This window comes from Lissotriton helveticus, chromosome 3_1, assembly GCF_964261635.1.
Source record: "Lissotriton helveticus chromosome 3_1, aLisHel1.1, whole genome shotgun sequence".
NCBI lineage: Eukaryota > Metazoa > Chordata > Amphibia > Caudata > Salamandridae > Lissotriton > Lissotriton helveticus.
Window position 1 is genome coordinate 1,779,054,052 of NC_136061.1, and position 27,022 is coordinate 1,779,081,073.

Here is a 27,022-nt window from a genome sequence, read left to right on the forward strand (position 1 = left end):
TCCTCTTGGTTCACTACTAGCTAGAGCTAGTGGAATTATGCGGCAGAGGAGGACCACAATATGCAGCACTGTTGACTAAGTTATGGGTCAAGAAAAGGAAAATTATGTGGCATAATACGGCACACTTTGTGATAGTATTACTTCGTGAAAGATTTCACCTTATTAATACCAATTTAACATCTAAATACAGCATTAAGCAACTGAAATATTACCATTCAACCTTTGCAAAGGGCCTTCCAGAACACGTATCCCAATGTATTTAGTAATTTTTGATGCGATTGAGCTAGAAATGACTTTTTGGTCAAAATCTACAGATTATGCAGCAGACAAAGGATTATGTGGGAAATGGGGCAAATCCAATAATATCGAAAAAACGCTCGAATTGCATAATTCCAGTGGCCCTGCTAATAGCATCTTAATTACAGGCATGAATGTGCCAGATTTAATGTTTCGAAACTGTGAATTCTGATAAATATCAGTCTATGCAGAAAGGTATTATAGTGTATTCAAGTGAAACGCTTCCAAGTTAAAGAAATATACTTTTTGAAATGTGAGTCTTTAGCATATTTTTAAATGATAAATTATATACCATGCAGAGGGCTCAATTACTGTTTTGGAGCTTAGAGGTCCGTGGCTGGGCACTTTATATTAATGTGCTACAAGGTCATGTTTGTATTGTAAAATAAATTCTGTCATCCTTTTTGGCAGCAACAGTCCATCCATAATGAGAGTGAGGGGAGGAAAGTGGCAGGTAGCAATTAAAACACAGAAGGACTCGTGAACTGGTAAATGGTCTTTTGAACACCTATAAAGTACTTTGGATGAGTCTGAGTCATCAGCCCCTGCCCAGCCCAGCCTACAACAGCTGACAAACTACCTGTGCACTCCACAGCCAGGACTACAGACGACTGGAGGCCGAAAGTCCTTTCAGCCTAACCTGCTCCCAGGTCAGGAAGAACAGCACCAGTCCTGCTGAACACACGCTCCCAGATCAGTAAGAATAGGGTGACCAGGCGTCCCGAATTTGCCACTACAGTCCTGGTTTTGCCAGGTCAGTCCCGTTTTTTCGCGAGCTGTCCATGCAAATTTCAAGAAATTAAGCTAATGTCCCGGTTTTTAGAGAGGGTCAGCTGAAAACGTTGGGAGGTACCTTTTTAAGTTTTGCAAAGCAGGGATAGTTAGCTGCTGTTCTAAGAATTCCATTTAATTAACAGGCATGCTACTGGCTTTAAAAATAGCATTTTATGTACGTTCTTACTGCCTCTTCTGTAATTCTTTGCTAAGGAGCACTGGCATTCTGTGCGCTGTGTGGAAGTAAAATTGCAGTCCCTCTTCTATTTTTTGGGAAATGCCCCTTTTTTTTGGCTTTAAAATTCTGGTCACCCTAAGACCTGCGGGGCTCCCAGGGTATGGATAAGCATCCCGAGCGCAGGAGAAAATGCACTGGCCTTTCAGCATTGTCAGAGCCTGAACACGCAGTCCCAGAGCAGGACCAGCCCCATCGGAACTGCAGCTCTGTGGAGGCGTGGGCACTCACTCTCGGAGCAAGAAGAGCTGCACAGGACATAGGGGCTGGACGTAGGGGCGCTGATGGTGCTGCAGCACTCCCAACATTAGAGTGCAGGATTTCAGAAGGTGAATGAGCAATAAAGATGTCTTTAAACTGTAGGTTTTATTGTGTCATATTTACTCAGTGTTCCAAGACAGAGGTCGAATGTCGGCTACATCTTCTGACAAATTGCTGCTTAATCATTTAATATGCAGACTGGTGTTTATTTTTCTTTCGGATTTTGTCAAGTGAACAACCTGACAGTCTTTCCAGGGATACAGGCAGTGTGAAAGGAAAAGCTGCAGAATGGCGATTTTTTCTAACACACACCATTTAAATATCTGTAAAATAACTGGATAAATGATTCAAAATATATATGCAGTTAGAAAAGCATCGACAAAACATTGTTGTGATTCTGAAGTGTGGTGGAAATAAAGATTTTTATAGGATCAAAACAAATCAAGACACTTTACTTGGTATTTGCAAATGTTACATATTTGCTGGAAACTGATTTCCACACTTTTTCCTTTGCACACCATTTGATTTTAGCAGTAAGGCTGTCTTACAGTTCAAAGTTTGTGGCCATTTCAATGGAAAATGTGCTGTCTGTAATTGACAGTGTGCTACCACACTATGATTTGGTAATTTGTGACAGTGTGCTCCAAAATGTACTACCAGCTACATACCACACCCTTATCTCTCTCCTGCTGAATGGACATGGCTCATTTACTATGCTTGTTCTTAGAGTGAAGCTTATATTTTTCACAATTCCTATGACTTCAAAGATGTAACATTGATGGCAGCAACCCTACTCTGAAAAGTGTTCCAGCACCAATGACACGCCCTGCAGCACTGCTGGACTCTGGACATGCATTCCCAGAGCAGGGAGAGCCATGCACAACCTGCAGCGCTGCTGGAGCCTTGACATGCACTTCCAGATCAGAAAGAGCTGCACCAGCCCTGCAGCACTGCCATGCACACCCAGATCAGGAAGAGCTGCACACGACTGGCAGCATTTCCAGAGCTTGGACATTGCCGTCCAGACTAGGAAAAGCTGCATCGGCTATGAGGCACTGCCGGAGCCTAGACACGCACTCCCAGACCAGGAAGAGCCATACATGGCCTGTAGCAATGCCATAGCCTAGACAAGCTCTTCTAGATTAGGAACCCACAGATGGCCTTTAGGATGGACAGGTTTACCCACACCCAGGGTAGCTTTGGTTTTTTAGGTGCATGTAAATGCAGTCTGGGTCCAAGCCTTTCAAAGGGTCATTTACCGAGCTTTAAATGGTCCTGGGCCTTCTAGGGATGAACTAACTATGGCAGCTAGGGGAACTGGTGCCGCACCACCTGAAGTTGTCACTAACATTACAAATACAAGTTACCCACCTCGGATGACCAGCTGCTCATTGGCCATACATCAACAACATAAAACCCCCAAATGAGAGGCAACAAAATAAAGTATACACACTGCAACATTTGTACAGTAATCAACAAAGATGAGACTGGTGGTTTCTGTATGTTCGTATCAATCTTTTATTCATGTTCATCTTCAGAAAGGCACAAGCGCAGCCAACATATTGCACTTCAACAAAAAAGCTTCCTCAGGGCTGCATACATGTAAAACGCATAGATGTAAAAATACACATACTCAACAAAGATACAATAGTGCATCAGTTTACCCCAATCAGCATATTTTTAAACTTCTGCCTAGTATACCATTCAAAGTGCAAAAACACACAGAAAGAGGAGAGAGTTCTGTATAGACACAAATGAAAAAGTTATTTACACATAATAATATCACATGGGTGTCATATGTGCTAGAGATCCAAAGAGCCATGCTACACAAAAAGAATGTAGTCCTAATATTAATACAAAAATTAATACTGTGAGCAAACATGCAGAATTTTGACAAAGTATAGACACCAATAATAAATACATCTAAAATACCTATAGTATACAACCTGATACACAAACTAAACAAACACAAAATTAACTAAAAAAGAACATTCCTTTAGGAAAAAATACATATATAAAAATAAATAGTAGGAGAATTATTACAAATAGCTTAACAGGAGAAGAAAACAAACGCAGAAAAACCCTAAAGAGTTGTAGAGATTAATGAAGATTAATGATAATGTGAAACAGTGCACAGCGCCTGACACTAAATTACGGTGCAGATGTGATCAATACTCATTCCGGTAGATGACAATTTTTTTTTCACTTCGCGGAACTCGACCCAGGCTTAATTCTTACCAGCTTTCCAATGAAAAGCTAATCAACAGCCAAATCACAGGTCACAGTTAATAACCAATTTTCAAAATGCACTATAATAGCAAACAACGCAAACTTAAATAGTCAAAAATATACGCATCTCATAGGCCAAAGGAACTGACTTCTGTCTACCCCAGAAGAAGTGGATACATTTAGGACAGGCGATCAACTGAAGAATAGCCAGCACCAGAGACACACGTGTGTATATAATTGCACCTTCTCACCAATTATGCCCGAGTGTTTCCGAACAAGTAAAAAGAGACAATTGATGTGATCCACGCACCCCATCTAAATACTAGAAATACCTTCTTTAGAAAGTTTGTATACTTCACAAGCTTCAAGCAAGGGAAATCCTATGTCTAATTTTGTAGCAATGTATTTAAAAAATCGTGAGTCAGGTCATCAAGACTAATAAAACACAACATGAGAAAAACAGATTCAAAGGATTCAATGAGTCCCATCAAAAACCACACAGCATTCATTATGTGGAATCCATGTACCCTTTGGTAAGTACTGCAAATGGTTTGATTGTATTATTGTCAAAGTTGGCTGCCAATAAATTAACACACGCTCCCTAGATTGTAACAAAGGATGACAAAAAACATGGTCATAAGCACGCGAAAGCAAAAGAGGGGTTACTGAAAGCAATTATCCAAAAAGGGGATATCCAAAAAGAATATAGAGAGATGAGAGATGTTTGTTTTATGATTACTGTATTGGGAGGAGAAAGGTAAAATAAATATTCATGTCCATCCGCAGGGGCCTTGTTTTGTGCTCTACTGTTTCCAGCGGTGGAGGCTGAATACTAGCCCCCACTATGTGTGTTGTTGGTAGGAGTCCACCAGGCAACCACCCGGTAATTATGGCAATATGTGAAAACATAAAATACGAGTTGTGTCATCTCTTGAAGTGTGTCAGCTTATGATAACCGTTCATAATGTCTGTGTTCCTTTCTGTTTGTCTCTGGCACTATCATTCCTTCCTGTATCAACCATTACAGATTTAAAGCATCAGTGAGGTGGAGATGCGTGCCCTGATCAAATTGCCAAAAAGTGTTTGAGCAATGAAACATCTTGGCCGTTCAAGCTAAGATGGTCTAAACATGCAATTTCTTTTAATCAAGTGTGGATACTATGGAAATAAAGTATGTGTGGAATAGATGTTCATAACTCATTTATATTAGGATATTTATTCACCTCTTTACATTACGTAGCTTAGATGTATAATAGATGACACTATCATTTACGCATCATTATTATTTCTTCACCACTTCACATGAGCCTAAGGATTAGGTCGCACACTTTCTTTCTGGCAAGAAAGTTGCCAATGATGACAGAATGAACAAACTGATGAGCACCAACCAGTAGCTCCATGGATGGTGCTTATGTGAGGCACTTTCTGACTTTTCCCACACTTTTTTCTTCTTTGGTGGGGTGAGATTAATTGTGGATGGGTGATATTTTATAAATGAGGAACATTTAGAGGTAGGCATGACTAGACAATTTAGCATAGCCATACCTTGGAGTATATAACTTACCCATTATATATCCATACTAATAGAGAGAGCCCAAACCTTTGAGGCGGGTAATCTAAGTAACCAGAGCACCAATCACAACACCCAATACAGCGTTGGAAAGGGCAGTTGCAGCAGAAGGACATAGGCTATGCAGACGGCCACCATATATATATATTTTTTTGCAGAGTTTTATATAGCGCAAACTTAACCCGAACTGAATCAGGTATCAGAGCGCTTTACATAGCACCAGTTACGTTACATGAGGACACACATTCATTTTTGTTAGGCACGGGGAGATTAAGTGATTTGCCCAGAATCACAAGATGTTTGGCGTCTTTACCAAGACTCAAACCCAGATCCCCAGGTCCGAGGTCGAGCGCCTTATCCGTTAGGCCAACTCCTCTATACATTTAAAAGGTAAAAGAATCGTGCCAGCAAAGTAGTCCCTTGTGGGCGTGTCTGCGTTGTGCTGTGGGCGTGGGCTGTGGACATGACTAACGCTGGGGTCGTGTGGTACGGCAATCACATCGTGGGCTGTGGGCGTGTGCTGGGGGGCGTGACAAACGCTGGGGGCATGACAAACGCTGGGGGCGTGTGTCCGCCCTTCATGCCATGTGAGTCGTATATACAAGCGCCAATTACGTTGCTGCGCAGCATCAAGGGGCACGCTGGGGGCGTGAGAAACGCTGGGGGCGTGTTTCCGGCCTTCATGCCATCCAAACGCAATTGCGCCGCATCAAGGGGCATGCTGGGGGCGTGAGAAACGCTGGGGGCGTGTGCTACGTTCCGCCCTTCATGCCTTGTGGGTCGTACATTAATCAGAAGATCGTCTGCTGTGGCCGCGTGCTGAGGGCGTGACAAACGCGTTCACCTGGAGGCCTGGTAAGTAACGTTACTGCAGCCACTCCTGCGCGCTGTTACTGAACTCTCTCATTCAACGAAATTACAAGCGCCTGCTACTATCAACCAGGGCTCTAGCCGGGATCAGGCGGGGGATCAGTACACTAATTACACGCACCTGATAACATCAACCAGGGCTGCAGCTGGGCCTCAAGCGGGGGAACATGCGCCTGCTAACATCAAACAGGCCTGCATCTGGGCCTCAAGCGGGGGAACACGCAAACGAGCGTGTCTGCGGGGACAATTACTGCAGCCTCTCCTACTCGCTGTCACTCAACTCTCTCATTAAACGGATTTATCCGCGGCTGATAACTCTCTCATTCAACGACATTACACGCGCCTGCTAACATCAACCAGGGCTGTAGCCAGGCTCAGGTGGTGGATCACTACACCAATTACGCGCGCCTGCTAACATCAACCAGGGCTGCAGCTGGCCCTTCTCCGTCCCTATTCTAATGAAACAAAAAATGTTGTCTACCGCGAGATTTTAAAATAAATTGCCCTTGCCAAATACACACATTACACACATTCTAATTCATACCCGGACAACGTCGGGACGGGCTGCTAGTAAATTATAAAGACTATAATGTGAACAGCATAACCAGGTTATTTGTGTACGAATTATATGAGTGGTGGTCAACCTGGTTACATTCTCTCTTTTGCTCCTTATTTTTTTACTAAGGTGTATTTTGGACACAAGTTCTCGCTAATAGTTCTACTCCTTCTGTAGGTTATAGAAGGCTTGATGGGGAGTAAGTTGCCAACACCAGGAACCCCCTCCAATAAAGACCTGTATTTACTCAAGACTTTAAAGACCTCATGGTTGAGTGGTTTAGAATATGTGGTAATGAATCCAAACCAACTCTTTTATAGCCACTGGTTTCAATCTGGAGAAAGTCTGCCTAATATGCTGCTCAAATTGTCAATGCTCACTACAGTTCCTCCTCATTCTAATCATTTCTCCATAAGAAATAGCATGTTTTATACATGGAGGATGTGTACTATCATGATGTAAAAAATGGTTTACAGCTGTCTCTTCCCTAAACAGTGTGCTGCGTAGTGTGTTGTTCATTACATAAAGTTCAACATCCAGGAACTGGATTTTTGTCTGAGTCATATTAAGTGTAACAGTTACATTGAAAGGATTCTCATTAACATAATCAAAATAAGCCTTCATTTGAGTTCCTGTCCCATCCAGATGCTAGTGACATTGTCAGTATACCTTCCGCAACAATAAATCTCGGAGGAGAACCCGCAGCTAGTGGGACCCGAGCATGAATGTGCTCTACCCAACCCATAAAACGATTTGCCTACGATGGGGAGAATTTTGAGTCCATAGCCGATCCCTGGAGTTGCTGAAACCGCTCCTTATCATGAAGGAAGTAGTTCTTAGTTAAGATTAAACTTTAAAAAATCCAGCAACATGGTATTATGCTCCAGGTAGTTCACTCTTCATGTGGAAAGAAAAACGTTCACAGCCCTGCATCCATATTATTTTTTAATGCAAGTATATAATGATTCCACTACTAGAGTTACAAGCCACATGGAGTTATCCTATATCAGATCCTCAAACTTGCTGAGGAGATCAGTGGTTTCACAAACAAAGGACAGACGATTCATCACCAGTGGCTTCAAAAACAGCATCTACAAACTGGGACAGTTGTTCTGAAATTATAGGACGTCTCAGAAGGATCCGTCCTTTCGTATGGACCTTAGGCAACAAATCCAGGCAAGGGAACCTGGCAAAGCAAACAAAATTACAGGCGCAACTTAAGAAAAAAACAAGCATTTGAAAATCCATTAGGTCTTGCCTTGGTGGCCTTTTTGCTTTGCCAATGGCTTTTAGCCAGGCTGCATAAAATCTGCAATGCTCTGCAAAGTGGCTAATGTGTCATTTTTTAGGCATGCGCACCATACAAACATTCCTACAAAATAAAGCAGGCACTTTTTTTTTCTTTTTAGTTACTGATCCAAGTTAGATTGGTAAGTAAAAAGTAAATAAAAACACAAAGGTTTTTTTTTTTTTTAAGCGGTTGGCACAGATGCAACGCCGGGGAGGATGGAGGAATCACACAGTAACACAGAGGTGGATGGGGTGAACGTTGATGTGGCAAAAGGAGATCAGAGCTTTTTTAAAGCCCAATCCAACACACTGAGCATAGGGTATGCATTGTGTTGCATTCTTGTATAATGTATGTGCTCAAGCTTAGCAGAAGCTAGCTCACTCAGTACTGGAAATGAAAAGAATTTACTTTGGAGCCCTTAAATTGGGTGTCAAGGAATAGGGCAGAAAGGAGGAGTTGTGAGGAGCGAAGTTATGACGAGAGGGCTCTTACAGTCAGCTTATACTTTTTTTTTTTTTAACTCTGCCCCACAGAAATTGACAACAAGGACGAATGTGACAGTCAATCTCTTCTAGTTTACTTCATTTGTCACAAAGAGGCAGCATTTTTAAATATCGGTGTTGAGGCACTTGCTGCAGAGATCTTTGTGTACCTAGCAATTTCCCAGGTATAATAAGAGTGAAGTGATTTTGGTGGTTAATGCACTTCCTTGAGAAATCTGTGTGCAGGCTAGCTACAGGTATGACTCGCCATAAAATAGCATTTATGGTTAATGTGCCTGCTGCAAGGCACATGCAACATGCGCATCACTGCATGTTGCATGTGCTTTATGTAACTACCTCAGTGGTTTGTGCTTTTGTCACAGGGATTCTTGTCTTATATACAGGTCATACGTTAGAATCTCTGTAACACACCACAAGGAGTTCTAAGCTGTCATAAAGTAGCTGAATGCAAACGGCATTAACATTATTGTTTATTTCTCAATCTTTCCTTATCATAAGGTTGCTAAAAAAGGGCTCATTTAAGTAGTGAGAAAGACTTACTAGCACAGACAACACCAGCCACAGAGTGCCTAGCTATCCTGATAAATAGTAGATGGCCTTTATGAGTAATACAAATATGAACAGTTCGGCTGCAAAGCTAGTTTTCTCTTTCCTTGTCCCTCTTTGTGGGCGCAGAGCATTTGATGCCAACAGATGGGGACATCTGGTGATATCAAGTTAGCATGAGCAAGAAAACATGTCAGAGGCCGGTTACATTTAAGCTAAAGAAGCAAACACGTTTTACACTATTTTACATGTTTTCCTCCCTTGAATTTGAAAGTGACTGGTGATGTGTATTGGGAGGGAGAGAGGGAGGCAAGCAATACCGACTACCATTTTGTGTGTGTAAAAGGCCGCTTTATTGAAACAGGTGCACATCACATTATTACCAACTGGCAAACCGCCTTACAAAACTAAAACCTCTCTAAACATCGAGTTACCTGACCCCCTTTTGTTTTTCTCCCTCCACCCCTACGATCCCACATGATAATATCCCCCCACCCCACAACATAACAATATATCACAGCATTATATCCTAAGAATATCCATATTTCTCCCCTACCTCTTAAATCCAAAACCTCACAATACCTACATTCCTATCTGTCCTATTGCAACTGTAACCAAACTACCCTCTAATGTAACCCCCAAACTGGTTACCCTTTCCCCGCTCCCGTTCCCCAAGTCCCCAAACTTAACAACGAAATACCGAACTCCAGCCAAACTTGGCCAACATCCCAAACAAACTCCGCCTGCACCTGCTTCCAGCGACAACATACATATATCCCCACCCTGTGCACCTGTCCCAATTCCTCACCCTTCATACATTTTTTATTTCCCAATGGAAATACCAAAGGGAAACCCCCCCCAAAAAACCATGAAACCCAGGGAGGGGGGGGGCAAAAACTACTCTCCGCTCCCACCCACCAGGTTTCAATACCTAAAATGGTGGCTGGGAAACGCGGGACGCCCCTTTTATATTTGGGCTACAAAAACATGGAATTGGGCTGCCTTTGGGCTATTCCCAGGCAGCCCAAAACGGCAAAATGGCCGCTCCCATGGCTTGCTTCCTCCCCCTCCCAAAACTGCCCGGGGGGCAGACCTCGCGGCTCGGCTGCCCCCCAAATCCCACTTGGGAGGGAGAGAGGGAGGCAAGCACTACCGACTACCATTTTGTGTGTGTAAAAGGCCGCTTTATTGAAACAGGTGCACATCACATTATTACCAACTGGCAAACCGCCTTACAAAACTAAAACCTCTCTAAACATCGAGTTACCTGACCCCCTTTTGTTTTTCTCCCTCCACCCCTACGATCCCACATGATAATATCCCCCCACCCCGCAACATAACAATATATCACAGCATTATATCCTATGAATATCCAAATTTCTCCCCTACCTCTTAAATCCAAAACCTCACAATACCTACAATCCTATCTGTCCTATTGCAACTGTAACCAAACTACCCTCTAATGTAACCCCCAAACTGGTTACCCTTTCCCCGCTCCCGTTCCCCAAGTCCCCAAACTTAATGACAAAATACCGAACTCCAGCCAAACTTGGCCAACATCCCAAACAAACTCCACCACCCTGGGAAAGGTGGAGTGTAGGTGAATACACCGCCTCCCCCTTTCCCTGCCCCCCCCACTCTGTTCTGCACAGCTAAGCAAATCAAACACTGAAAGCCAGGGTCCTACTCACGGCGCATGCCTAACAAACGTGTCAACACCTCCCGAAGCTCCAACAGGTACAAATCCATTCCTATCCGCAAGAGGTGTACCCCATCGCCCCTGAACATTTCCGGCGCATCATAGTGAATATCCATGTGCCAAATCCTCGCAAACCCCAAGTGCCGACAGAAACGCACCATTTCCACGTTTATCTTCTTCCGCGCCTTGTCTACCGCCTGCGGCCGACTGGCCCCGCGCCACACCCTTCGCGCCACCAGCTCCGTCCACACCCCCGAACAACCGGCCCAACTTCTCCGCAATTCCGCCAAATCCCACTGCATCGCCCTCATCAACACCAGGCCAGTCTCCCGCACCATATCGTTCTCCCCCAAGTGGAGAACCAACACATCTGGGCAGCGCCCCCCGTGCACCATACCATTCAATGTAGACGTTAGTTCCTTCCAGCGCATGCCCCCCCCCCAGCCACACCACCTGAAACAAAACAGGATTAAAGCCCAAATTTTCCCCGAAATATCTATCCTGGGCCTGCAACTTCGCTCTCTTCACAAATGAATGGCCCACAATCCAAATCAACATTCCCTGTGCCGCAGGACCCGCCACCGAACCTGAAACGAAAAACAAATGTAAGTAAATGTGTCCCCCCAACATCCTGCGCGTGCCTTACGCCAACTCTGAGCTACGCACATACCGCCGGTAGCAAGCCGAGGACCACCTCCCCAAGCGCATGATGGCCCTTCGCCCGCAACCTCTCCGATGCGCCTCCGACGCCGCCCCAATTCGGAAAGAGTGCGTGCCATACTGTTTGCCATTGACCCCCAACCTGTCCAGTGCCTTCCACAGCACCCCCAGCAGCTGCCGCCCCGTTGCCCGCGTACCATCTGCATGCTGAAACACCAAACCGTCCCCCCGCCGTACGCCGTTCCAAATCCACCCCCAGCGCACCGGGCACGCCACTTCCCCCCCCCCCCCTCCTGCAACGTCACCCAGGCCCCTACACAACGCTGGTCCGTTTTAGACTGCCTCAGCCAAATGCGCACTTCTCGGTGCCCCAACCACACTTCTGACCACCCCAGACCCTGGCCCGTTCTCCCGCCCACCATTTCAGACACCCGAAAGGCCCCCGCAAACATCCACACCATCAGCGTCGCAAACAAGTACGTTTCCCGCTCGTTCACACACACCAAATGCAACACCTCCACAATTCTCCCTAAAAGCTCCTCCGACAAGGGCCGCCGCAACACCCCCGCCCGCCCGCATTCCCGGGCCCATCCCTCCAACATCCTTGACCCGAGCTCCCCCGTGGAAGGTGCGTACCCTCAACACAGCTTTCCCATGAATGAGATCCCTGCTAACTTGCCCGCTATGGTCACCCTCCGGAGACCCCTATCTATCAAGTAGAGCATAAATCGGACCACATTGTCCTGCCTGTCAGCTCCCGGCGGCCTCCACCGCGCCCCAGACGCCACAAACTCTCCCCATGCAGCCACATACATTGTCCTGGTCGAGTCCGCCAAAGATCCTAGCACCAGCTGTAACATCCGGTGTTGCCCACGTGCCACAGCTGCATCGGCATGGGCGTCGGGTCCCGCTCTGCGTCCTCGGCTAACCCACGGAATCTCCCCCACTGCGAACGAGACAAGGCATCCGCAATGTCATTGTCGATTCCCGGGACGTGCACCGCGTGAAAAGAAATGTCATGCCGCAAGCAGCCAAGCACAAACACACGCAACAGCTTCAACACCTGTTCGTTCATGGCTGACTGCCGATTTACCACCTGTACCGCAGCCATATTGTCCACATGGAAAGTCACCTTCCGGTGTGCCAGCACCTCCCCACTCAGCCATATCGCCACCACCAAAGGGAAAAGCTCCAGAAAAGCAATGCTCCGGCCCCCCCGCGCCACTCCAGGGGCCAACTCTCCGCACACCATTTCCCGTTCCAGTACAAACCGAAACCGTCGCTGCCCGCCACATCTGAGAAAATCTGCACCTCCCAAACCATGTCCACGTCCCGCTGTAAGGGCACACCGTTGAACTGGTTCAAGAAAAACCGCCACATCCGCAAATCTTCCCGCACACCCGCCGACAAACGCACATGGTGGTGTGGAGGCCTGTTGCCCGCCAGCGCCCTACCCAAACGCCTACAGAATGTCCTCCCCACGCGTACCACTCTGCATGCAAAATGTAGGTGTCCCAACAGCACCTGAATGTCCAGGACTGCCACCTTGTGCTTTGCCACCATCACTTCCAGCAATACCAACATCTGCCGCTTTTTGTCCGCCGGCAGTCGTGCCTCCATCCGCAGTCAAGCTCAAGGCCCAAAAAAGACAGCGCCGTGCCTGGCCCCACTGTCTTTTACGGTGCTAAAGGCACCCCTAGGTCCTCCATGATCTCCTGAAACCTGTCCAGCGCCACCTGGCAGTCCGTGGAGTCTGGGGGCCCGACCAAGAAAAAGTCATCCAAGTAGTGCGTAACTCCCTGGTGACCCGTGCGTTCCGTAAAGAACCACTGAAGGAACGTGCTAAAACATTCAAAAAGTGCACAAGACATCGAGCAGCCCATCGGCAGAGCCTTGTCCACATACCAGCGGCCGCGAAACTGGATCCCCAGTAGGCACCAGTCGTCTGGGTGAACCGGCAACAGCCGGAAAGCCGATTTGATGTCGCACTTGGCCATTTGCGCACCGGGGCCTGCTTCTACCACCAAAACCATGGCTGCCTCCACCGAGGAGTACGACACCGTGGCCTCATTTTCATCAATGAAGTCGTTCACCGACCCCCCTTCCGGCCATGACAAATGTTGGATAAGGCGAAAATGTCCCGCCTCCTTCTTTAGCACGACTCCAATGGGGGACACTATCAAGTGTTCCAATGGCCAATCCGAAAACTGACCTGCCATGCGGCCCTCCAGGACCTCCCTGTCCAATTTACTCTGCACCACCTCCGGGTACTCCCTTGCCGACCGCAGATTGTCCGCCCAACGCCTCTGCCGCGGCCCCGCATAACCTAAAGAAACCCCCCCTGAAAACCAGCCCGCAAGCACTCGGCGGCCCCCACGTCCGGGTATTACGCAGGGCCACCGCCAATTGTTCCAACTTAACCGGCGCACGAGCCCTGGGTCCCAGAGCCCCGACCCCCTCGCCCGCTGCCCGCCTGTGGGGCGGCTCCGGGACGTGTGCCTCCCCCCGGCGCCTGTGATCCCCCCTGCTGTTGTGGGGGGCCCCAACAACGTACCACGGGGTGTCCGTACCTTCCGCATCCCGAGCATTCGTGCTTAAAACGGCAATGCTCCCTGGCACATACTCCTCTGTTAAAATCCCAACAGGCGCCCGCCGCTCCAGGCTGGCTCTTGGCACCTGCCCCCACACTCCCACGGGTGGGGTGCCCTTGAAAGGGCTGGTACACTATTGGCAAACCGCTGGCGGTAAAAATAGCCTTACCCGACCCCGCCAGCCCCATCGTGTGCTGCCAGAGGTCGCAATCCAGCTCCCCCCACTTGGCCTCCGGGTCCCACGCCATCCGGGCCCGAAACTCCTCATCATACTGTGCCCACGCGTAACCACCCCCCGTGTTCTGCGCCTTCCGTATAAAGTCCATGTATTTGAACATGGATACCGAGCACTCAGGGAATTCCTCGCAATAGACACTCGCGAAAATTAAAAACACCGCCGTCCAATTCTCAATCGTCAAGGGCACCCTCGGCCGCTTCTGCAGCTCATATTTCTCCTCCTTCGATCTGACCTTGCGGTGTAGCAATTTCAACAGCTCCACATATTCCCCTTTCCATATCTTTTCCTTGGTGGACGCCATTAAATGCGCCCCCAGCGGCTTTGTGACCCCCATGTAAGGGACACTTTTTAACAACAAGGGACCCCAATTCAGTCAGGCAGGGACCTCGGGGAACAATTTTATGGAAACAACAGTGGTCCCATGCATATGTAATAAAACACAACCAATAAATATAGACGAAATCGCTTCTATATTTTCAGAAGGACATGTCCAGCCGGACAGAGGTCTTTCAGGTTTACTTAATAAACAAGATTTGTCAGAAAATAGAAGTTAGGAATACCTTCCACAATGCCCCTATGTGGTACACAAGCCTGTGCCCAACACTCACGGGGTGATTACAGTTGGAGAAAACAGGAAAGGTTCAAGGCAAAACAAACGTTTTTCTGTTTACATACAAATTACACAGAAAATATCAAGCTGCACCATTACATAAAATCAATCAATCAGATTTGTATCGGGTGCATGAGCAAGTCGACGGCGTTTCGGTTCCATTAAGGAATCATAGGAACCATCATCAGGACAATTAAATACTTTGCCTTTACACTAAACCTCAATTTTGCCTATAAGAAGAGATAAAAAGTATACTTTAGGTACAAAATACATAAAAGAATACGTAAAGTGACTCTTTGTGCACAGTGCACATGCTCATTCGTCAGGAAGTGAGGTACTACTCATAACAAGGTTGTCGCGGCAGTGACCTTAATCTCAGCTATAAAGCATGCGTCCAGAGTTGCTATAATGTGTTTAAAGGGCATTAGTGGTTGCGTAAGAATTTTGAGCGGAGTGTCCGTGAACTAAAATTGTGGTAAATGTGTACTTAACACTCGCCGATAAGTGGGACTATTTCAGAATAAGTGGGAGGCCCGCACCGCTTACCGAGGCAGAGCGCGTTAGGGCACAGATAGATCAATACTTCTTGATGCCCGGACCAGTCGCCCTGAAAACGGATAACGCATGTTAAAACAACCAGGGGCTTAAGACATACCGGCGGTCGGTAGGGAAGACCATGCAAACAATCTTACCACAGTGTGGCGTCAGGTTAGCCAGTTTACGCGATCGTAACCGGACGACACCAGGGCAAGCCTAAGTGAAATAAAGTCCATTTTAGAAACGGAACAGCGGGCTAAAATACAGAGTTACTCCTCAGTCACGGTGATAAACTTACCGATTGCTTCGGTCATGGAGTGTTTCCCTGGCGTGCTCGTGTACTGAGACCAGGAAGTGAAAAGGGGTTCGGTGCGCTGTGATTGGGCAGTGCACGGGAAATGGGGGCATAAGAATAAAGGAAGGACTAAGCTCCAGGGGCCATCTTGAGGTGAAACCTTACGTGAGTAACATGCAGAGTGACTTTAAAATACAGATTCATTTCAAGGAAACATTATCAGTGAATCGCTCGTTTTTGAACAGCGTCAGGAAAAGATTAGGTCAATTCAGATTAATGATGTCCACTCCTCTTGCAGGTTCAAGCCGGAATTCAGGCTATCCGTCTTCAGTATCCACTTTAACTCCTCTTTGTTGAGCATCCGACTCAGGTCACCACCTCTAGGTGGTATAATGATCTGTGTGATGACAGTCCAACGGATCTCATTTTCAGTGTGTCCCTTGTCCAAAAAATGTTCAACCAAGGGAGCGTTGGGGGTTTTGCACCTAATGCGACTGCGGTGCTGGGATATCCGTAATTTAATTTTTTGTTTTGTCTGTCCAACATAAATGCAATCGCAAGGGCATAAGATCGCATAAACAAGATTACAACTGTTACAGTTAGTAAAGGTGCATAAATCATTTTTTACATCCATGTACAAAAATTCTTTTCCCTCTATTGTAAAATCACAAACTACACATGAGCCACATTTAAAATGACCCCTTACGGGTGGTAATGACCAATGGTCATGCAGTGTAACATTCTTCCCCGGTGTAGCTGGTAATGCTGCCCTCACTAGTTGATCTTTCAAACTTTTGTTTTTCTTGAAGGCAAAGAGAGGAACTTCCCAGTTAAGGGGGCCTGAATTCAGAATATGCCAGTTTTTCCTTATGCATTGCGTTACCCGATGAGAAATTGCAGAGAAAGTGGTTACACACACTGTTTTCACATCAGTAATTTTTGGTTTAGGCTCTAGCAAAGTGTCACGAGGACAGTACCAGGCCCTTTTCATAGAGTTCTTGACCAGGCGTTTGGGGTAACCTCTGAACCTGAGTTTCTCTGACAGGGTGTTCGCCTCTAGGAAATAGTCCTCTTTCTTATAACAGTTCCTTCTAAGCCTTAGGAACTGTGAGTAGGGAAGGCTGTCCCTTAGAGCTCTTGGGTGACAGCTCCTATAACTAAGCAGGGTATTCCTCTCTGTGGGCTTACGAAATAGGGATGTGTATAAAGCCCCCTCCTGATGTTGAATGTTCAAATCCAGGAAAGGGATACAATTTTTATCAGAGGTTAAGGTAAATGTCAGCCCATTGCAATTGTTATTAAGCCAGTGCGTCAGTCCTGAAAGATCTTCAATAGAGCCACCCCAAATTAAAAAGATGTCGTCTATATAACGTTTCCAGAGTAGTAACCCTTGATAGAATGGGTTACTGCTAGAAAGAATAATGTGAGTTTCCAACCAATCCATATAAAGAATTGCCAGAGTCGGTGCAAAAATGGCTCCCATGGAGCAGCCCCGTACCTGCTGGTAAAATTCTGAGTCATAGAGAAAGAAATTTTGAGTCAAACAAATTTCCAGAAGCTGTATAATGAATAGGGTGGGGACCCTATGGGGACGTACCCTGGTATCCAGAATGCTTTTCATTACAAATAATGAGTCTTTTTGGGGGATATTCGTATACAGAGACTCTACGTCTAATGTACATAGAGTCTCGTGTATAGGATCAAAGGGATAGTTCTCAATCAAGCTGATCACATGCATGCTGTCCCTAATATAGCAAACAGTAGTCGGCACAAAATCCCTCAAAAAGTAGTTTACATAGTGGCCCAGTGGTTCCAGAACCGAACCGCATCCAGAAAGTATTGGCCTCCCTGGAGGGTTATCAACCCTCTTGTGGATTTTGGGTAGTGTGTACAGGACAGGGGTTCTGGGATTAGAGATGTTGAGGAAATTGTACTCATGCTTGCTTATAATACCATTTTCCAACCCCTCCATGGTAATGGTTTTAATAAGCTTTTGAATATCCTTAGTGGGGTTGCAAGGCAGTCTAGTGTAATGATCAGTGTTAGATATCTGCCTGTAAAGTTCATTCCTATAGTTACCAATATCCTGGAGGACTATTCCACCCCCTTTATCTGCCGATTTAATAATCAGTTTGTCATTATTCCTGAGGGAATTGATCGCACATCTCTCCTCAAGGGAAATATTGTATGGTATAAAGACTTGGGATTTCTCTATCTTAGATATTTCCTTCAAAATGACCTTTTCAAAAGTTACAATCTCTTTCGGGATCATGTTTGCAGTAGGGGAGAAAGTAGAAGGAGGTCGAAATGGTGTAGTGACACTCTTAGTTTCAGATGGGTTAAGCTCAAAATATGAGCGTAGTCTCAACTTCCTGAAAAAACCAAATAATTCAGACTGAAGGTTCAAGAAGTTTGGATAGGTAGTTGGAACAAAGGAAAGCCCCTTACTAAGAATGGATAGTTCAGGGGTGGTTAGAGTATGGTTAGAAATGTTGAAGATGGGAACAGTATTAAAGTTGGCATTATCTGTTACCACTCGTAAAACTTTTGTCTGGTCTGGCGTTCTCCTGGTGGATTGTGCCATCGTTTCTGCTGTTTGACTCTCCCTCTCTTCTGGGGTTCTGGATTGCCCCGGGATAAAAAAGGAATCTGATTGCGTGTTGGTCCACTGCCCCCCTCACCTGGATCCGAGCTATCGGATGAGTCAGCTGAGGAGTCAGTAAAGCCAACTACAGTGTTTCTGTTATTGAAACGTCCCCAGGGTCTGGGTGTTGGTTGATGGTGCTGAAAATTACGGTTTGTATAAAAATCTTTATTCAAATAAGGATATGCTCGTTCAAGGGTGAAGAGTTTGATGTCTTTTTTTACTTTATTAGTTTTTTTATTTTGCTCTATACGGTGGAATTCAGAGACCGTCTTCTCAATTTTCTCTAACAAGGCCTTAGTATCCTTGATTTCTTTATCATCAACTATTTGTTTCTCCAAATCTTTGATGATAACCTCAAGCTTCTTGAGTTCTTCACCTGCAGTTTCTATACCCAAGACCAACCAATGCTTAGAGCAGGTGGTTCCTATACTGCTAAAGCCTGATATATACTTAGGGTTGTCAGTGAAAACTCCTGGGATATTTCTGACTTGGAGGCCGAGCGGGATAGTATTAGATTTGAGATATTGAGTTAACATCAAAGTCATCAACTCCAACCTGACCATGTAAGGGAACCGCTTTATCTTCAGCTCCTTGCTCTCTACCTTCTCCGCACCACCGTCTGCCGCCGCCACCCCCGCTGTGCTCCCCGGGGTCCCGGGCGTCCCCCCGGCCGTCGGCTCTGACCCTCCTTGTGTACCTTTTCCCGCAGGCGCCACCAAAACCTCCTCTGAACCCACACTCTTATCCGCCACATACTTGCCCTTGCAAAATCGATCCCCCCCACGCCCCCTTCCCCCACCCCCACTGACACCATGCGCGTCGCAACGCATTGACCTGGCACCAACGCCTCCCCGTGGCGCTCCACACCTCTCCGCTCCAGCACTGACCTGTCCCTGGAGTGTGTCCGGGCCGCCGCAGCACCCAGGGCCCGTGACACCTGCAAAAAAGAGCTCACACCGTTAACGGACCCCAGTCCGCCCTCGCCATCCCGTAACTCCCCTTCCTCCAAACTCTCCTCATCACCTTCCTGTAGTTCTACCCCGCCCCATCTATACTCCTGGCGAGCCAGCGGAGGCGCCGACTGTACCCTACCAGAGGCCCGCTGCCCCTCTCTACCACTATTCCATACAAAACAGTCCTCTTCCATGCTGCTCTCCGTCCGCCGTTGGACCCCAAGCCGCGGGGGCCCTGTGGGGGGATGGGCCAGTGAGCCCGCCAGGGGCCTTCGTGTGCCAGCCATGTCGTGTTCCCTCGCTGTCTCCGAGCCTGCTGCAAGAAGCATGGCCCTCCCTTCACCTTGGCGCCGTTCCTCCGCACCAAGCCTGGCCAAGTCTGCAGCCCCGCGCCGATCATCCCCCTGCAATAAAAACGGTACTGCTGATGTGCTGGGTCCCTGCCACCTGTCCCGCGTCTCCACTACCTCCCCCACATCCTCCTCTTCGCTTCATGCCAGCTCCCCAACCCCAGACCCCCCTATCTCCGGGGAACACCCCACCATCTCCCCTTCAACCCGACCCCCGCCCGCCCAACCCGTGGCGCCGCCACCTCCCCCCTCACTGCCTTGCCCCCTATCCCACCCTGGGCCTCGCTCAACCCCTCACCCCAGGAATCAAAGGCATCCAGGCCCTCCCAATCCTGATCGCCGTCCCCCGACTCCATTAATAAAGGGGAGACCCAACCTTTCCCACCCTGTTCCTCTCTCCACCCCATGACCCTCCCAACTCTCCCACCCGCTGCCCCCCTACCCCTCCCCCCCACCCCCTGCCCCACTCCCCCTTGCTCCCCCCTTCTATTCTCTTGCCTTACCTCCTTCCTGCCCCTCCCCCCCTCCAAGCTGGCCCCCTGTCTGGCCGGGGAGGGGCTCCCCCTCCTCACCCTCTGCTGTGGCCCCCCTACCTGCCCCCCTTCTGGGGGCCCTGCGCTCTTCTGTGTCCTCTTGCCCCCCCGCCCGGCGCCTGCTATGACGCTCATCCCGCCCTCCCCCCTTTGCCCCGCCCCCCCACGGCCTTCTTCTCCGCCTGCCGCCTACCCGCCGAGTCCCTGCCCTTCTGAGGGAGCTCCCCGCTGTCAGCCGACGTGCTGGGGAGATCCCGAGCGTCACCGCGCTGCCCCGGCTTTTTCCCCGGGGCCTTCTCCGCAGCCGGCATGCCCTTGTGCTCCGCTCCTTTCTTAGGAGCTCGGCGCTCCCGCAGCGAAGCGCCTTTCACAGTGCGCCTCACCCCTGGCGACTGCCCCGCCCCCCCCGCCAACACGTGGGCCGCGCTCCTGGTATCGGCGCGGCCCCCAGCACCCACCTGTAATTTAGGGGCTTTACGTGGCGGCGAGCAGGCAAGGATCGCCGCCGCCACACCTGCCGCGGCGTGCCGCGGCGTGCCGCGGCGGGCGCGTCATCGCTACTGGGCCCACCAAGAGGTCCATCCGTCCCGCCTCGCCCACCAGGCGGATGGCCTCTAACACTCTAAAATCCCCTTGGGCATCCATCTTATCGTCCGCTGAAACAACCTCCTACAAAACGCTACCAATACGCTGCTGAAAACACTGCTCGCCAGACAAAATCGCCAAAAACCTACTCTGCGCTCCCATCCACCAGGTTTCAATACCTAAAATGGTGGCTGGGAAACGCGGGACGCCCCTTTTATATTTGGGCTACAAAAACATGGAATTGGGCTGCCTTTGGGCTATTCCCAGCCAGCCCAAAACGGCAAAATGGCCGCTCCCATGTCTTGCTCCCTCCCCCTCCCAAAACTGCCCGGGGGGGGCAGACCTCGCGGCTCGGCTGCCCCCCAAATCCCCCTTGTAATATATTTTTCTGATTTCTTTTTTTTTGGGGGGGAGGAGAGAACGGGATGTGAGCGGATTTTTTCATTTGGGCTTTTTGAGTAGTAAATGTTAGTGTCATTTTGAATATCTCATCTGACCTTGGCTTTCAGGTGGACTGATGGCTTTGAAACAGTGTATCTTTTAACTGTTTGGGCTTCTTGAGACACTGTTTTGTGTGCAACATTGTAACTTTTCACTGTATTGGTGATTGAGTGTTGCTCCTCCAGGAACAAATACATTTTTTTTGTAATCGGTTTTATGTCTATTTGTTTTATCCTAACAACGAATGATCTCTTATGGTATTCGAATTATTTGATCTGTGGGTGAAGCAGACCTATATGGCTTGACTGGGTTGTTGGCAATTTACTAATATTTTATGGCAAATGGGGTGCAGAATTACGGGTTTTACTTTGCATCATCAGACTTTCATCCACAGTAAAAGAGGGAAAGGCAGAACAGGGAGAAAGAATGAGGCAGTCAAAGATAGGAAATGTCAGGGTTTAGCCTGGTTCGCCTGCCTGACTGCTAGGAAAGACTACATATACCATGAGCCTTCCCGAAGTCACTATGATATAGTGAGGGCGGGGCGAGATACCGTTGTACGTGATTTTGGTTCGGTTGCTGCGAGAGCGGCTTGCTCTCGAGTTGATGGATGGCGTTCCTCTGTTTCCTTCGTCAAGCGACGCGGGAGTGGCGTCCTGCTCCGTTAAAGGTACTGTGTGTTTATCGTGCTTCGTTCAGTGGGTAAAGATTCCTGAGCGGCGGTTGGATTCTGGTGCGGTTCAGTTATTGGAGAAGCCCTCTGCCTGAGCAGCTCTGTTGTCTGGTGTGAGGAAAGTCAAGCAAGAGGCTATCCTTCTGATTTATGGTTCACTGGGACTAGAGCGAGCGGAATGCTGTGGGGGCTCATTACCGTCACGAAGCGGGGACAAACTCCCAGGTTGCATTCGGATTACAAGTGCCAAAGCGGAAGGCTGTAGTGACTAAACTACGCCTTACCGTATTTGGAGGATAAAACTTTGGAATTGGTGAATTCCTTTCAATGCGGAAGATAGTGGTATATGGTACTACATCTTACCGTGTTTAGGGCATTACAAAAGAGGGATTTTTGCATGTCCTTTATTGGATGACGGAATCCAGGAATAACTTATGACAGTATCAAAAATACAGGAAGGGATCTTCTGAAGTGTGGTTACTTTACTGGGTTTGCTAAATGGAAAGGGATTATGTCAAGAATCAATTGACATCAGTGGTGTTATGTGTTTCCAGTTATGGTGTGACTATATACTTTAGAGGGTGCGTAGTAGAACACAAGCAAGCAACATACACATACATGTAAATGCACATCTTATTTGCATATACTAAAGTGTTTCTTGTGTTGACTAGGAAAGGAGACATGTTGTGAAGTTACACACCTTTGCTGCAGCAGGAGACTTACGAGATAGTCCAGGTGAATTACTACACATTAGCGAAAATGAAATGAGAGTAGAAGGTATTGTGTTTGTTCTAAACTGAGGTGTTATTTCTTTTACAGCTTCCCTTCCCCGCTGTCCCCTTCCTTTCCTTCCCTCGCCCGATCGCTCGAACACCCTGTGTATTTATCTATATCAGTGTGTTTGTGAGGTCTGGAGGTGGAACATATTTGCTACAATCGGATCCTGCGGAGTGCTACCTGACAGGAAAACAGTAATAAATTGAGAAGGAGAGATGAAAAGTAACCTGCAGGGGTGAGAAAAGGTGAGTGGTCTCAAGCTGCTCATCACTGATGAGACACAGCTAGGTGGAAACCAGTCTGGGGTCACTTCTGTTCAGATCTAGAGGGTACCTGTCTGGCATTTTGTGCTGGAGTGCTCCTAATGAAGCAGGATTAATTCTGTTTTGCATGTTGATTTTAATGATTTAATTTATCCATTTATAGAGCGCGCGAATTCCCAAGGGCGTCTTGGCGCTGGTCGTTGCCTGGTGCTGCACAGTGGACAACAACCAACGGGCTGGAATGTGGCCCTGAGCGATTGCCTCTGGCTGAGAAATGTGAAAGTACTTCACCCATCACCTTGAATTTCAGTGTAATGTCTATGGGTATGTCAATCTGTAAGTCCTGTTCCTGCACTAATGGCTTCTAATGAAGCTGAAACTGGCTTGGTTGTGCTACATCTAGAGGGAACATGGCCTGGCAGTTTGGGCTGACTGTTACTATTAGAGCAGGGCCAAGTCCGATTTGCCTGTGGCTGGTCCCTAACTGACATGGAAAGGAATTGAAAAAGATGGATTTATTTGTGGCCTGGACAATTGACTATGGCTGATAATTTGCATTTGTTCCACCCACCACATTTTTGTTTCAATTTGACACACTAAGTGTGACAGGTATTCCCAGACATAGAAATGGTGCTTGATGTTCTACAGGGTTCAAGGTGCATATCGGGTAGGACTGGACTTATTGGAGAAAGACCGAATTTAATTTGTATATGGGTAGTTGTTGTTAGGTGTGGCAGAGTTGGAAAAAAACTTCTGTATGTAATGTGGCCTTGGGCGATTGTCTGTGGCTGAGAAATTTGCTGGCATTCATTCCAGTTCTAGTCTGGTACCCTACATATGTAAGTTATGCCCAAATATGGATCAGAGTTCTAGTATTGCATGTGTTTTTGTGTAGATGGAACATGTCTGTCAGTTCAGGCTCAACTGCTTCTAAAGCATCAGGAGTGAGTCTGACTTGCATGTAGCTTCTCACTGTCTGGAGAGATGTGGTGGGAAAATTGATAGGATTGAATGTGGCCTGAGCAATTGCTTTTTGTTGTAACCTTTCAGATCACCCTATGCATCAATTTTTGTGTTTCGGTGTTTGCTTCCTGCTATATGCATTCCTGTACCAAAACAATGAGAAAACTATACCAGTTGTGATATTTAAGTGATTGGAATTATTCCTCCCTTCATTTATCCCAGATCACACTTAGTTTTATACTACCACTCTGTGAATGTCAACCTCATGGTGGGCCAAACACCAAAGTTCATTGATACAGGAATGTGGAGGGGCAAAAACAAGGTTGCTAGAAGACTCCATGCAAACAGCGATACCATTTCCAGCCCTTAGTATTTATTTAACACATGAGCGCTTTCGATGCTTTGCAAAAAGAAAAACTTGGCTGGAAAACGTCGTGTCGGCTGACACAGCGCCATTTGGAAGCCTTGGGCAGAGATGCTCCAGCTTAATCACACACTTAAGAACATCCATACTTTGGCAGCTTCCCAACTTTCCTTTCTCGGAGGAAAGGGGTGGCAGAAGCTTCCTGTAGAACCATCCTGAAGCTGACACACACGCACACGCACTCTCTCTCTCTAAATGAAAGTCAGTGTACATCTGACTGAGCATCCAGTCTCAAAAGATTCTCTCTCGTTGTTTTCCCTCCCTCTGCTGCTCTCTCAAACTCTACTACGTACTCCAAGCACTTTAACTCAGAAGAGGAACAGGTAGCGAGCGCGGAGGCCCTGACGAAGGATAGGGGATATGCATTGTATTTAAAATTGTTTCTGTCAGTGGGGCCTCGTCCCTTCCTGCGGCTCTCATTGGAAGTTAAGGAGGCGCGTGTTTTACAACGACAACAAGGATCTGGAACATTCCAGGGGTGCCTCTCGCGGTGAGCGCAGTTCTTCTGGCCAATGAAAACTTCGGAACGGCCACCAAGCCTTTATGACAAAATCATAGAATGTGTGACGTCACACTCGTCCGTTGCGTGCGGTTCCAGGAGTGAGCTGACAACACAGTTCTGTATCCGGCCACGACAGTAACCCCCACCCCGAGGCAGAGCCCCCACCGCCCGCTCCTCGGCAACGAGGCTTCCGGTCGCATGGCTGCTCAGGTGACGCCAGGTAGGGGAGAGTGTAAGGAGCAAGCAGGTGTTCTCTGCCCGTCTTCAGTCCCTTTCCCTTAATGGTTCTTTGGACTTTGCTGGAGAGATGTGCGATGCTCGTCTGAGTACTGGAGACTCAAATGAGTTGAGGGAGACCAGGCATCAAAAAGTGACAGACGAGAGCTTGAGGGAACCTCAGAGAGACGGGGGTTTGGGGGGAGCAAGGGGGCGGCGAGATTAAAGGGAAGGTCAGCAAGCCCCCAAGTAGAAGTAGAGGATTGGGTGGAGGTGGTATTGGAAATCCTTACACTAGAGGGGCCTTTGTTTGTTATAAAGCAGGTACAAAATCTGCAAGTGTTGAGGCACAGCAAAGTGAATATTTAAGACAGAGAGCTAACCAGTCCTCCGGAAAATATTGCTTACCTCTGCACATCACAGGCGTGACCTTATCTGGCATATACTTTTTTTTTAGTTTTATATTCCGCAGACTTGACCCGAAGGTATTGGAGTGCTTCACATGAGCACCAAATTCCTTGTACAAGGGCACGATTTTTTTGACACAGGGTGATTAAGGTCCACGTTTCATGCATTTTACCGGTCGACCGGCAAAATGCATTTTGGTATGTATGAATTCCAATTTGCGATTGGGTAACATGATACCAAATCGCAATTTGGAATTGCAAATACACACCGATTCGGTATTAGGAAGGGGTGTTTTTAGGGCGTCTCTTCCTAATTCTGATTCGCAGCAGTATGTAAGAATGTGCGACTGAAATCTGGTATCAAAACATTCACATTTTACCACCTTCTTCACCTGGGTGGTAACCCATTTACAAATGGAAAGGAGTCTCCAGGGGACCCCTTCTCCTTTGGGAATGGTAGCAAAACTGTTTTTTCAGAGTAGGCAGTGGTCCCACGGACTATTGCCTGCTCTTAAACAAGCATTTACAATGCAATGGTCTCGACATTCTTAAAGTTAGAGCTATTGGCATTGCTCATGACATTATTTTTATTTATAAACAACAGGTACTGTGCACACGTATGATAAGTCAGTATCAAGTGATACGAAGGTTCTAGACAAAGAGAAGCATGAATAACGTTGATGAATTCAAAATAGTCTGTTGATTAGTAAAGTGTTGATCTTTATTTCTTTGTCTTGTATAAACAAACGCCAGCCGACACATGTTTCATCAACAGGGAGAAGGCCTGTGACTCATCAGGGCTGTAAATGGCGCAAAGGATATCATAAAGTGGTGAAAAAACGTATGTTTTGCTCCATCATCTACCGCCAGAACACGGCCAGGAGCTTTCTCCACGATTGACAAGGACAACCCGCAGCAGAATTACCTATCTGCCCGGCGGCGCGACGGTCAGTGATTACCCTTGCTGACGTCCATCCTTTGTTTCCCAACATACATTTTTTCACCACTTTATGATATTCTTTGCGCCATTTACAGCCCTGATGAGTCACAGGCTTTCTCCCTGTTGATGAAACACGTGTCGGCTGGCGTTTGTTTATACAAGACAAAGAAATAAAGATCAATACTTAACTAATCAACAGACTATTTTGAATTCATCAACGTTATTCATGCTTCTCTTTGTTTAGAACCTTCGTATCACTTGATACTGACTTATCATACGTGTGCACAGTACCTGTTGTTTATTTTGTACAAGTGTCCAGGCATCCCTGTGCCTGTTCACCTTTGAGAGGCTTTAAGGTTTCCCTCTATACTGTTTGCACCGTTCTAACTTGTCCTATATTCTATCCATCATCACCACTCTTGCCTGCACTGTGTGAGCGCCTTACACTGTACTACTGAAACCTACAGCGTAATTCCCATTATTTTTATTTATGTTTTTGTTTTTAAAACATAAATGAATGGCATTGTCATGTACAATGCTAATAGCTTAATCGCTCGCAAATGCGAGACCTATTGCATTTGCACCC

General features: G+C 47.2%; 1 protein-coding gene across 3 annotated transcripts in view; it reads left to right on the plus strand.

Moving 5' to 3' along the window:
• ZNF683 (zinc finger protein 683) overlaps nt 1-27,022 on the plus strand; it is a 334,807-nt gene that overhangs the window by 124,259 nt on the left and 183,526 nt on the right. Inside the window, exon 1 of one of the 3 annotated variants that reach the window (XM_078682651.1) lies at nt 24,959-25,093. The exons of 1 other annotated variant lie outside the window; for it this stretch is intronic. The gene's annotated coding sequence lies outside the window, so the exon portion shown is untranslated. Of the gene's footprint in view, nt 1-24,958; nt 25,094-27,022 lie in introns of those variants that run through there. One more of the 3 variants, XM_078682652.1, reaches the window with a different exon arrangement.